We start from the raw sequence: 8,208 nt of genomic DNA, 5'->3' as shown, positions 1-8,208 counted from the left end.
ATATTTTGCAGTGATACTCAGTTTAGAAAACATGAAATTTTGGTTCCTGCTAGCGCTTCACGAGATATGGTTGTTAGTAGTTCAGTTAAAAAAAAAAAGAAATGAGGTTAGCAATCAAAAAATGGACAGAAGAACTAAATACACATTTCCCCAAAGAAAACATACAGATGGCCAAGAGGCACATGAAAAGCTGCTCAGCATCGCTAATCATTAGAGAAATGCAAATCAAAACCACAATGGGGTATCACCTCACACCAGTCAGAATGGCCATCATCAAAAAATCTACAAACAATAAATGCTGGAGAGGGTGTGGGGAAAAGGGAACCCTCCTGCACTGTTGGTGGGAATGTAAATTGATACAGCCACTATGGAGAACAGTATGGAGGTTCCTTAAAAAACTACAAATAGAACTACCATATGACCCAGCAATCTCACTACTGGGCATATATCCTGACAAAACTGTAATTTGAAAAGATACATGCACCCGTATGTTCATAGCAGCGCTAGTCACAATAGGCAACACATGGAAACAACCTAAATGTCCATTGAGGATGAATGAATAAAGAAAATGTAGTATATATACAAATGGAATATTACTCAGCCATAAAAAAGAGCATAATAATGCCATTTGCGGCAACATGAATGGACCTAGAGATGATCATACTAAGTGAAGTAAGTCAAAGAAAAATATCATATCACATATGTAGAATCTAAAATAGGACATAAATGAACTTACCTACAAAACAGAAACAGACTCACAGACATAGAGAACAGACTTGTGGTTGCCAAGGGGTGGCAGGGTGGGGGAGGGATGGATTGGGAGTTTGGGATTAACAGATGCAAACTATTACATATAGAATGGATAAACAACAAGGTCCTACTGTATAGTAGAGGGAACTATATTCAATATCCTGTGATAAACCATAATGGAAAAGAATATGACAAATAAAGTGTATATATATATATGTATAACTGAAAAAATTAGAGTGTGCCAAAAAAAAAAAACAAAAAAAGGTTAGGTTTGAGGTTCAGTAAATTAAGAAGGTTTACACCTTGCTTTTTGATTCGTGGTTTGGCCTAAGTCCATATTTAGCCATATACTTAAAAATTAGCCTTAGAGTGAAAGGAGATAAAAATGAGCTCTCTGAAAAACATTCTCCAGGTATAATGGAGCTGAAGATTTAGTATCCCTTAACCCACATGGGAAATACCCAAACTAAAATCTTGGCACCATCACATTTCAGAAAATGGAAACCTTTCACAAAGCCTGTGCAGCCAAAGCTTACATCAATCCTTCCTGCCTTCAGGCTGGTCCCCAGAAATCCTTTGGGACCTGAAATGCTGAAATGCCTCCTCAGTTGGGCTCTCCTCTTACAGAAACGGACCCAGAGGCCCACGGCCATTTCTGTGACAGCACAACTTGTTCAGAAATAGTAACAGCTTAAATTCCCACCTTATTGCCCCACATTTATTACCCTGCCAATCTGCTTCTCTTGTTTATTCTTTAAAAATACTACCTGAGACTTTGCTATCTCTAGAGCAGCAAATCGTGTGATGGCAAATTAATACCAGAGAAACAATGACTCCATTTAACAAAAAACAGCAAAGGGAACTGTGAGAAATGGCACAACTGCTTAGCTGCAAAGATTTTAGGAGCCCTCCTTAACAACTGAGGAAATACGGCAAAAATCCGTAAACGGACAACATATCTACCTAAAGCTGGGTTTCTCAAAAAGCAACCTCCACATACACTGAAATAGAAGGTATTGTTCCTTTAACAGAAGATGGTTTGTTTTGCTGAAACATCGACACTTTCTGCAGAGTGTACCTGAGACTTAAACATGTGATGTTTATGAACAAGAAGTGGGGAATGGCTTTACATCTGAGGAAAGGGAAGTATTTATTCAAATTGGAAGGTCGTTTGTATTTCTGAGACTGTTCTCAGGTCACAACCTCGGTCAGACACACTTAACCCCCTGCTTTCATATGAACCTTGCACCTTCTGTTCTAAGACATTGTGTGTATGTGCATATATGCGTGTGCATGTGCACCTGTGTATGTACGTGTGTGCTCTCTGCCTATTCCTTCCTTCAAGATTCTGTCCAAATCTTGCTTCCCTGTAGCCTTTCCAGATGGTGCCAACCTATTCCCTGCCCGTGAGAGTGCTTATATCTCCACTAGGAGACTGGGGAAGTGTTCAGTGTTCTTTGACTCCGTAGGTATTCGTTGGCTGCCTGGTCTGCTAAGTACTCTTCTAACTGCCCCGGAAAGATCCACGAGTGACCCTCTGCTGCTCACATTCTAGTATGAAGTACCTGCATATTTCTGGAACTCTTGCTGCTACACATTTATCACGATTTGCTCTCCTCGTATTATTAGATGACACATTTCTTGGGTGTAGGAACAGTGCCATCCACTTTTGGGGTGTTCTTATATCCTGAAAAGGGGTTTTCATACAAGTCCAGTCAATCAAATATTGAATTCCTCACACAGAGTATAAAAGGAATGAGTTTTTCAAAGGCAGTGTTTCTCACACGTTGGCTAAGTACCGCTTGGAATCAAAAGCATTGGAATAGTTAGTGAATAGAGGAAAAAGGATTCTCTTTTCTTTTTTTTTTTTTTTTTTCTATCCATCACATTCCCTGAAGGAGAGCTTCAATGTGGTGCTAGTATGGCTTCAACCCAGGTTACTACCCTTTCAAATAAAGGGAGATAGGCCTGGGGCTCAGAACTTTTTGCAAGCAATAGTATCTAGCTAGAATTTAATAACTTTTCTTTTCATTGTATTTATTACCTTCAATTAAGGACAAGTAATTGTTGTTTCCCACTTATGGCAAATAAATATTTCCATGATGGAAAATAAACTTATTCAAGTATCACATTGAATGAATTTAAAGAAAAATAGTAAATACAATTTCAGGTGGTACTCAGATATGGTTAAAACTCATGAAGGTAGTAAAGGCCAACTAGAATTTAGGAACCTTTGCCCCCAAATACAGCATTAACGGAAGCCAAGGTTTTCGGTTCTGTACCTGTTTGGGCAAAATCTGATCTGAGCTCTGTTTTAGAACAATAGCACGCCCTGTCTGCTCAAGCTGCATTTATTACCAGAGGGAACTGCTCCAACTCCAAATTAAAAACATTATCAGTGATCAGAGATGAAAATCTAGTTACTAAAATCTTTCAAAGTCCAATGAAAGCTCAAAGTCCTGGCATTTTAAAGGATTAGTAACACTTCAATATCAGTATATATTTGGCCCATGGAGGAGAACTAAGTGGGGTTACTTCGAAAATCCATGACTAAGGACAGAGGGAAACATAATACAGAGGGACACTATCCAAGGAGCATTTAAGAACAGCTGTAATCAAGTGAATAAAGTGATCTTGGTTTCAAATTCAGAGAAAATGTGACTCTGTCCTTTTCTTCTTCAAGAGGAAACTAGCATTAGCCAGACATATTATCCGCCATCTTCTAGGCTCTGCACTGGAAAAGATGAACAGGAAATAGAGAGAGAAACCTGTCATTCTCCCAACTGAAGCCTGCAATCAGCAGCAACCATAGCCTACCCAGTGTGAAACAAAGAGATCGGACCCAAGGCAGATATCTTGGTTCCTATTTTAATTCTCTGTTTTCCTCCCAGAGACTGTCAGCATTGGTCTGTTCTGGGAGATTAAGTACCGCATGAAGGTACTGATTTTTATTGACTACAGAACCCAGCTATTTTATGTAGCCACAAATGAATCCCACACCCTAAGAAAAGGCCCACATTGTAATAAAACTGTGACTTACTATCTCCAGCTTGCTTTACCACAAAACCTTTAAAAAACTGCGATTTCATAAAATCGGCACCCTTACAAGCAGTCTGTAAAGCACTACCTTTTCCAAGCAAATGCTCATCTTCTTCCTCTAGTGCTGGCCCCATACAGGCCCGGTAGGAGGAGGCACTGAGTGATTTGAAACCCACCTATTTAGTTATCCACAATGTCTGATATACTCAGGATTAGACGGATCCTTTGGTTTAAGTGCTTCAGGGGTCAAATATTTCATTCCTCTGTAAGGTGGCCCTTTAGTGCCCATAACTTGTTACAGGGATTTATGGTCACTAAATCAGCGAGTACGGGAGGAGCATGGAACAGTCCTATAGCAATGGGATATAGGATCGATCCCTTTACATAGGAACAGGGGTTCTAAAATGACTAGTGTGTGAGGATCCGGCATTGGGGAGGTGCTGATGATTCAGCACCGGAACCTCTGGGGGCCAAGGGAGTAGAATAAGGTTAACAGACACTTTGGGATTGTACTACCAAAAGTGAAACATGGCATGAGAAGTCCATGCTGACGGAGACCTGTGCCTAGAGCTGGCCTTTCTCCTTTTCTTTGATTTGCAAATTTCTTCCAAGCTACCTACTATGTGCCCAGCACCGACTATGAAGTGGGGGAGGGAAGGGTTCAGGCATACAAGATCCCTGTTCTTATGAAATTTTTGCCTTCACGCTTCTAAATGTCTTAAATGCCCTAAACTACTCTCACCTATACTTAATTCATCCTTTCCCTCCTCTTGTCAATCATTCATTCAACATATTGAGCACATCCCATTCATGATAATTCAGTGATGGGTGAGACCTGGTCCTCAGAAAGCTTATAGACTGAAAAGAGGAAAACCCATGTAATCACATAGAATCACTATAGTGTGCTAAGGTGTAAGTGGGAATAATTAACTGCCAGTGGGAACACAAAATGTTTCATAAAGTGGTTAACGTTTGAGTCCTTAGGATGGGTTGGAAGTGACATAGAGGAAGGAGGAGCAAATTTGAGCTGAATATACAATTGCTATGCCAATGGGCAATGATACTTTAATAATAAGATTAACTTCAGGATTTGTTCTGTCTTCATCACTGTTAAATAAGAACAACAGCTTACGTTTATTAACTACTTCACAGTGTACAGTCTAATTTCATATATAAACCATCTCCTTCACACCAGCTCTGTGAGGCTGGTCCCCTTATCCCCATACAGAGCAGGATCCTGAGACTCAGAGGTCCATGACTTCCCTATATAGTAAGCTGAGGAACTTGCTCAGTTGGCAAGGCTGGAACTTGAATCTGTATCTTCCAACTCTAAGCCACAGTGGCACTGTGACCTCCCAGGGAGTAGTCCCTGCATTTGCTGATGACCGTATATAAATTATTGCCAATTCTGTAAGAATGTAATTCAAATAGATGTAAATTTTCTGTAATTGCTTCAAGTGTAGACTCAAGGAAAGCTTCCAGAGAATGTCTCGTCTTTGCCCTGAGTACAGCGCGTAACGAAAACGGGTCTCAATGCTAGTGATTCCCTGTGCACCACTCCCCCAGAGGAACTTCTAGTATATGGAGCAAGCATGAACTCTCCTTGCATGTTTTATTAACTCTGGCTTTGCATCAGAGTCTCTAGTGTAGCTTACAGCTCCTGGTGCCTGGGCTCCAACACGGATAGCTGGATCAGACACTTTGGAGGTGGAGCGCAGCTGTCTGTTTTCCAGGGGTTCTTAAGGTTAGTTGAGCAACAAAAATGCCTGTGGAGTTTTCTTTTTTTTTTTCTCCTTTTAAATCAGAGCATAGATGTGCTCGAACATTTACAGAATTTATCTCTCCTACTGTCGTGGAGTTCAGCACCAAACTAAAAGATGTGTACCTGTGCCATTTTACTAGATAGATTTTCAGATAAAATCTAGTCACTCTGAATTTGATTGAGGTACAGTTTTGTTAGTGTTCCAATAATATACTGATGTTTAAATACATCAGCCTATTCAGAAGGGAAACAACTTTCAACTCACTTGGGGCCCTTATAGCCAAGGCTGGCTTCATGGACGTGTAACCTGTGCTGACACACAGGGCCACATGCTTAGAAGGGCCTATGCCTGGTTTTGTGTTCCACTGTCTCTCTTTTGAAATTCTTAACAATCCTTGAACCAGGGGCCCTACATTTCCATTCTGTAACAGTTCCGCTTACAGCCATGGGCCTCTGTGCTAGGGCTACTTTGGCCTGGTTTTCCTATCGGTTGAGTGGAAAATGTGGTTGAAAAGGCTGCTTGTAAAATAAGCAATGAACAGATCCATGGTGAGAGGTGGCGGGTTGGGGAAGGTGCACGGTGAGGCTGGCTATGGAAGGTGGGAGCTGGCAGACTTGCTAGGAGAGAAAGAGAGGCCCAGGAGGGCAGGCCGAAGCCTCGGGGCAGGGGTGAGGGGGAGAGGGCCTCTGCTGTGGGGATGGTTGGAGGCGGCTACCAGCAGGCCTTAATATGTGAGCCTGAATCCTTTCTGAACTCTTCCCACGCTCCCTGTCTCCCTCTTTGTCTTCCCCCTACAAGTCACCATTTGTTTTCAGTTCTCCAGATAATGGAATTCAGAAGTAAACAGCTGTGAGGAAAAAGGTGGTGGGTAAAGGACCTCTGTTCTCTGGACAGAAGGTCTCAGAGGAAACATCCTCGCCTTGATAAAAAAAAAAAAAGAGATGAAAAATCTGTTCCTGCTTATTCTCTCAGCTACAGAGCCCAGAAAGTCCTTGGGCTGCAGAGGTACCCCCTCAAATCTATTTATAGGCTACAAAATATTAATAATAAAGTTGACCCTACTGTAGTCATAAGAGTTACCCTTCATATATGTTTATCTTCTCCATGGGTTCAGAGGCCATATTTGAAGTCTTTTTTGTTTTTTTAAATTGGAATATAGTTGATTTACAATGTTGTGTTAGTTTCAGGTGTATATAAAATAGATAACTAATAAGGACCGACTGTATAGCACAGGGAACTCTATTCAATACTCTGTAATTACCCATATGGGAAAAGAATCTAAAAATGAGTGGATATATGTATAATTGATTCACTTTGCTGTATACCTGAAACTAACAACATTATAAATCAACTATATGCCAATAAAAATTAATTTAAAAAATTAAAAAAATAAAAACATAACTAATAAGGACCTCCTGTACAGCACAGGGAACTCTACTCAATATTCTGTAAAAACCTATATGGGAAAAGAATCTAAAAAAGAATGGATATAAGTATATGTATAACTGATTCACTTTGCTATACACCTGAAGTCTTTTAAGACAAAATGAAAATTTCACATTGAAATGACTAGACATTTCAGTAATTCTGTAAACCCAATAGTCTCAGAGTTTTCTTACAAAGACCTCTTGATTCTTCTGCTGCCACCCACTAATGAGAACAAGTGTCTTTTTAAAGCTAGAAGGAAATTACACCTCAGCCCAGAATAGAGTGGTGCTGACCTTTCTCTTTATAGGAAATATAGACCATTTTCTTTAATATATCTAAAGATGCAGGAGTCCTTTCTAGAAATTCATTCTAAAATTGTGTTTTGTGACTCATTCTTATCTGGCCTCTTCTGCCCTGAAGGTGGTTTTTGTTGTAGCTAGTCCCTCCCCAGTCCCTCAAAAAATCTAAAAGTATGAATAGGGAACTTCTGTTCCCTTCTCCCTACCCTCAATGATTAAAAAAGGTGACAGTGGTCACCTTTAAGGAAGAAAGAAAGGTATAATTATATTTACTGACCAGGGTGGTAGGTGTGTTCACTTTGCTGATATACAATGAGCTATAAACTAATGATCTGTACATTTTTCTGTATACATGTTGTAGTGGTGTGCTAAAGCTGGTTCACCCTAGTTCATGAGGGCCAATTGTTAAACAGGAATTTGTGAGTCAAGTGGCAAACTGTTGGTAGCTTAAAATTAACCATTAAGAGAGTATTTACATCATTAATTTAACAAAAATTACAAATGAGCAATTTTTCTTCTCCCAAACTGCATGTATTTCTGTTATACTGCAATAAAAAAAGTTTAAAAAAAAAAAAAGTACTCTCTGAGGGTCACCATATGAGAGCCACGGATAATTTTGCAATGTTTACATTTAAAATTTTACTTACTCTTAAAAAGTGGAGTCCTTGTTACATATCAAATGCTTTCATAAATTATCTTGTGTAATCCTTACAACTGAAACAGATGTATTAGTCCCATTTTTCAGTTGATGAGACTGAGGTTGTTAGAGCTAGCAGCTTGCCTGAGGACACGTGATTCAGTTTAGTGCCCCAGGCTTTGCTTACGCTGGTTAAGAGCTCAAGGTAAAGATGGAGCCTGGCTGCAGTGGGGATGGGTTTGACTCCTGGCCTTGCCATTTCCTGGCTGGCTGACCTTGAGGAAGTCATAAC

At 40.1% G+C, this 8,208-nt stretch overlaps 1 protein-coding gene across 4 annotated transcripts in view; it reads right to left on the bottom strand.

The window, feature by feature from the left end:
• Positions 1 to 8,208, bottom strand: part of NME7 (NME/NM23 family member 7) — a 242,747-nt gene that overhangs the window by 642 nt on the left and 233,897 nt on the right. The window lies entirely within an intron of this gene.

The sequence above is a fragment of the Balaenoptera physalus genome (genome assembly GCF_965194825.1).
Source record: "Balaenoptera physalus genome assembly, chromosome: 1".
NCBI classification, from domain to species: domain Eukaryota; kingdom Metazoa; phylum Chordata; class Mammalia; order Artiodactyla; family Balaenopteridae; genus Balaenoptera; species Balaenoptera physalus.
The sequence above is the reverse complement of the archived record's forward strand: the minus strand, read 5'-3'. Positions and strand labels throughout refer to the sequence as shown.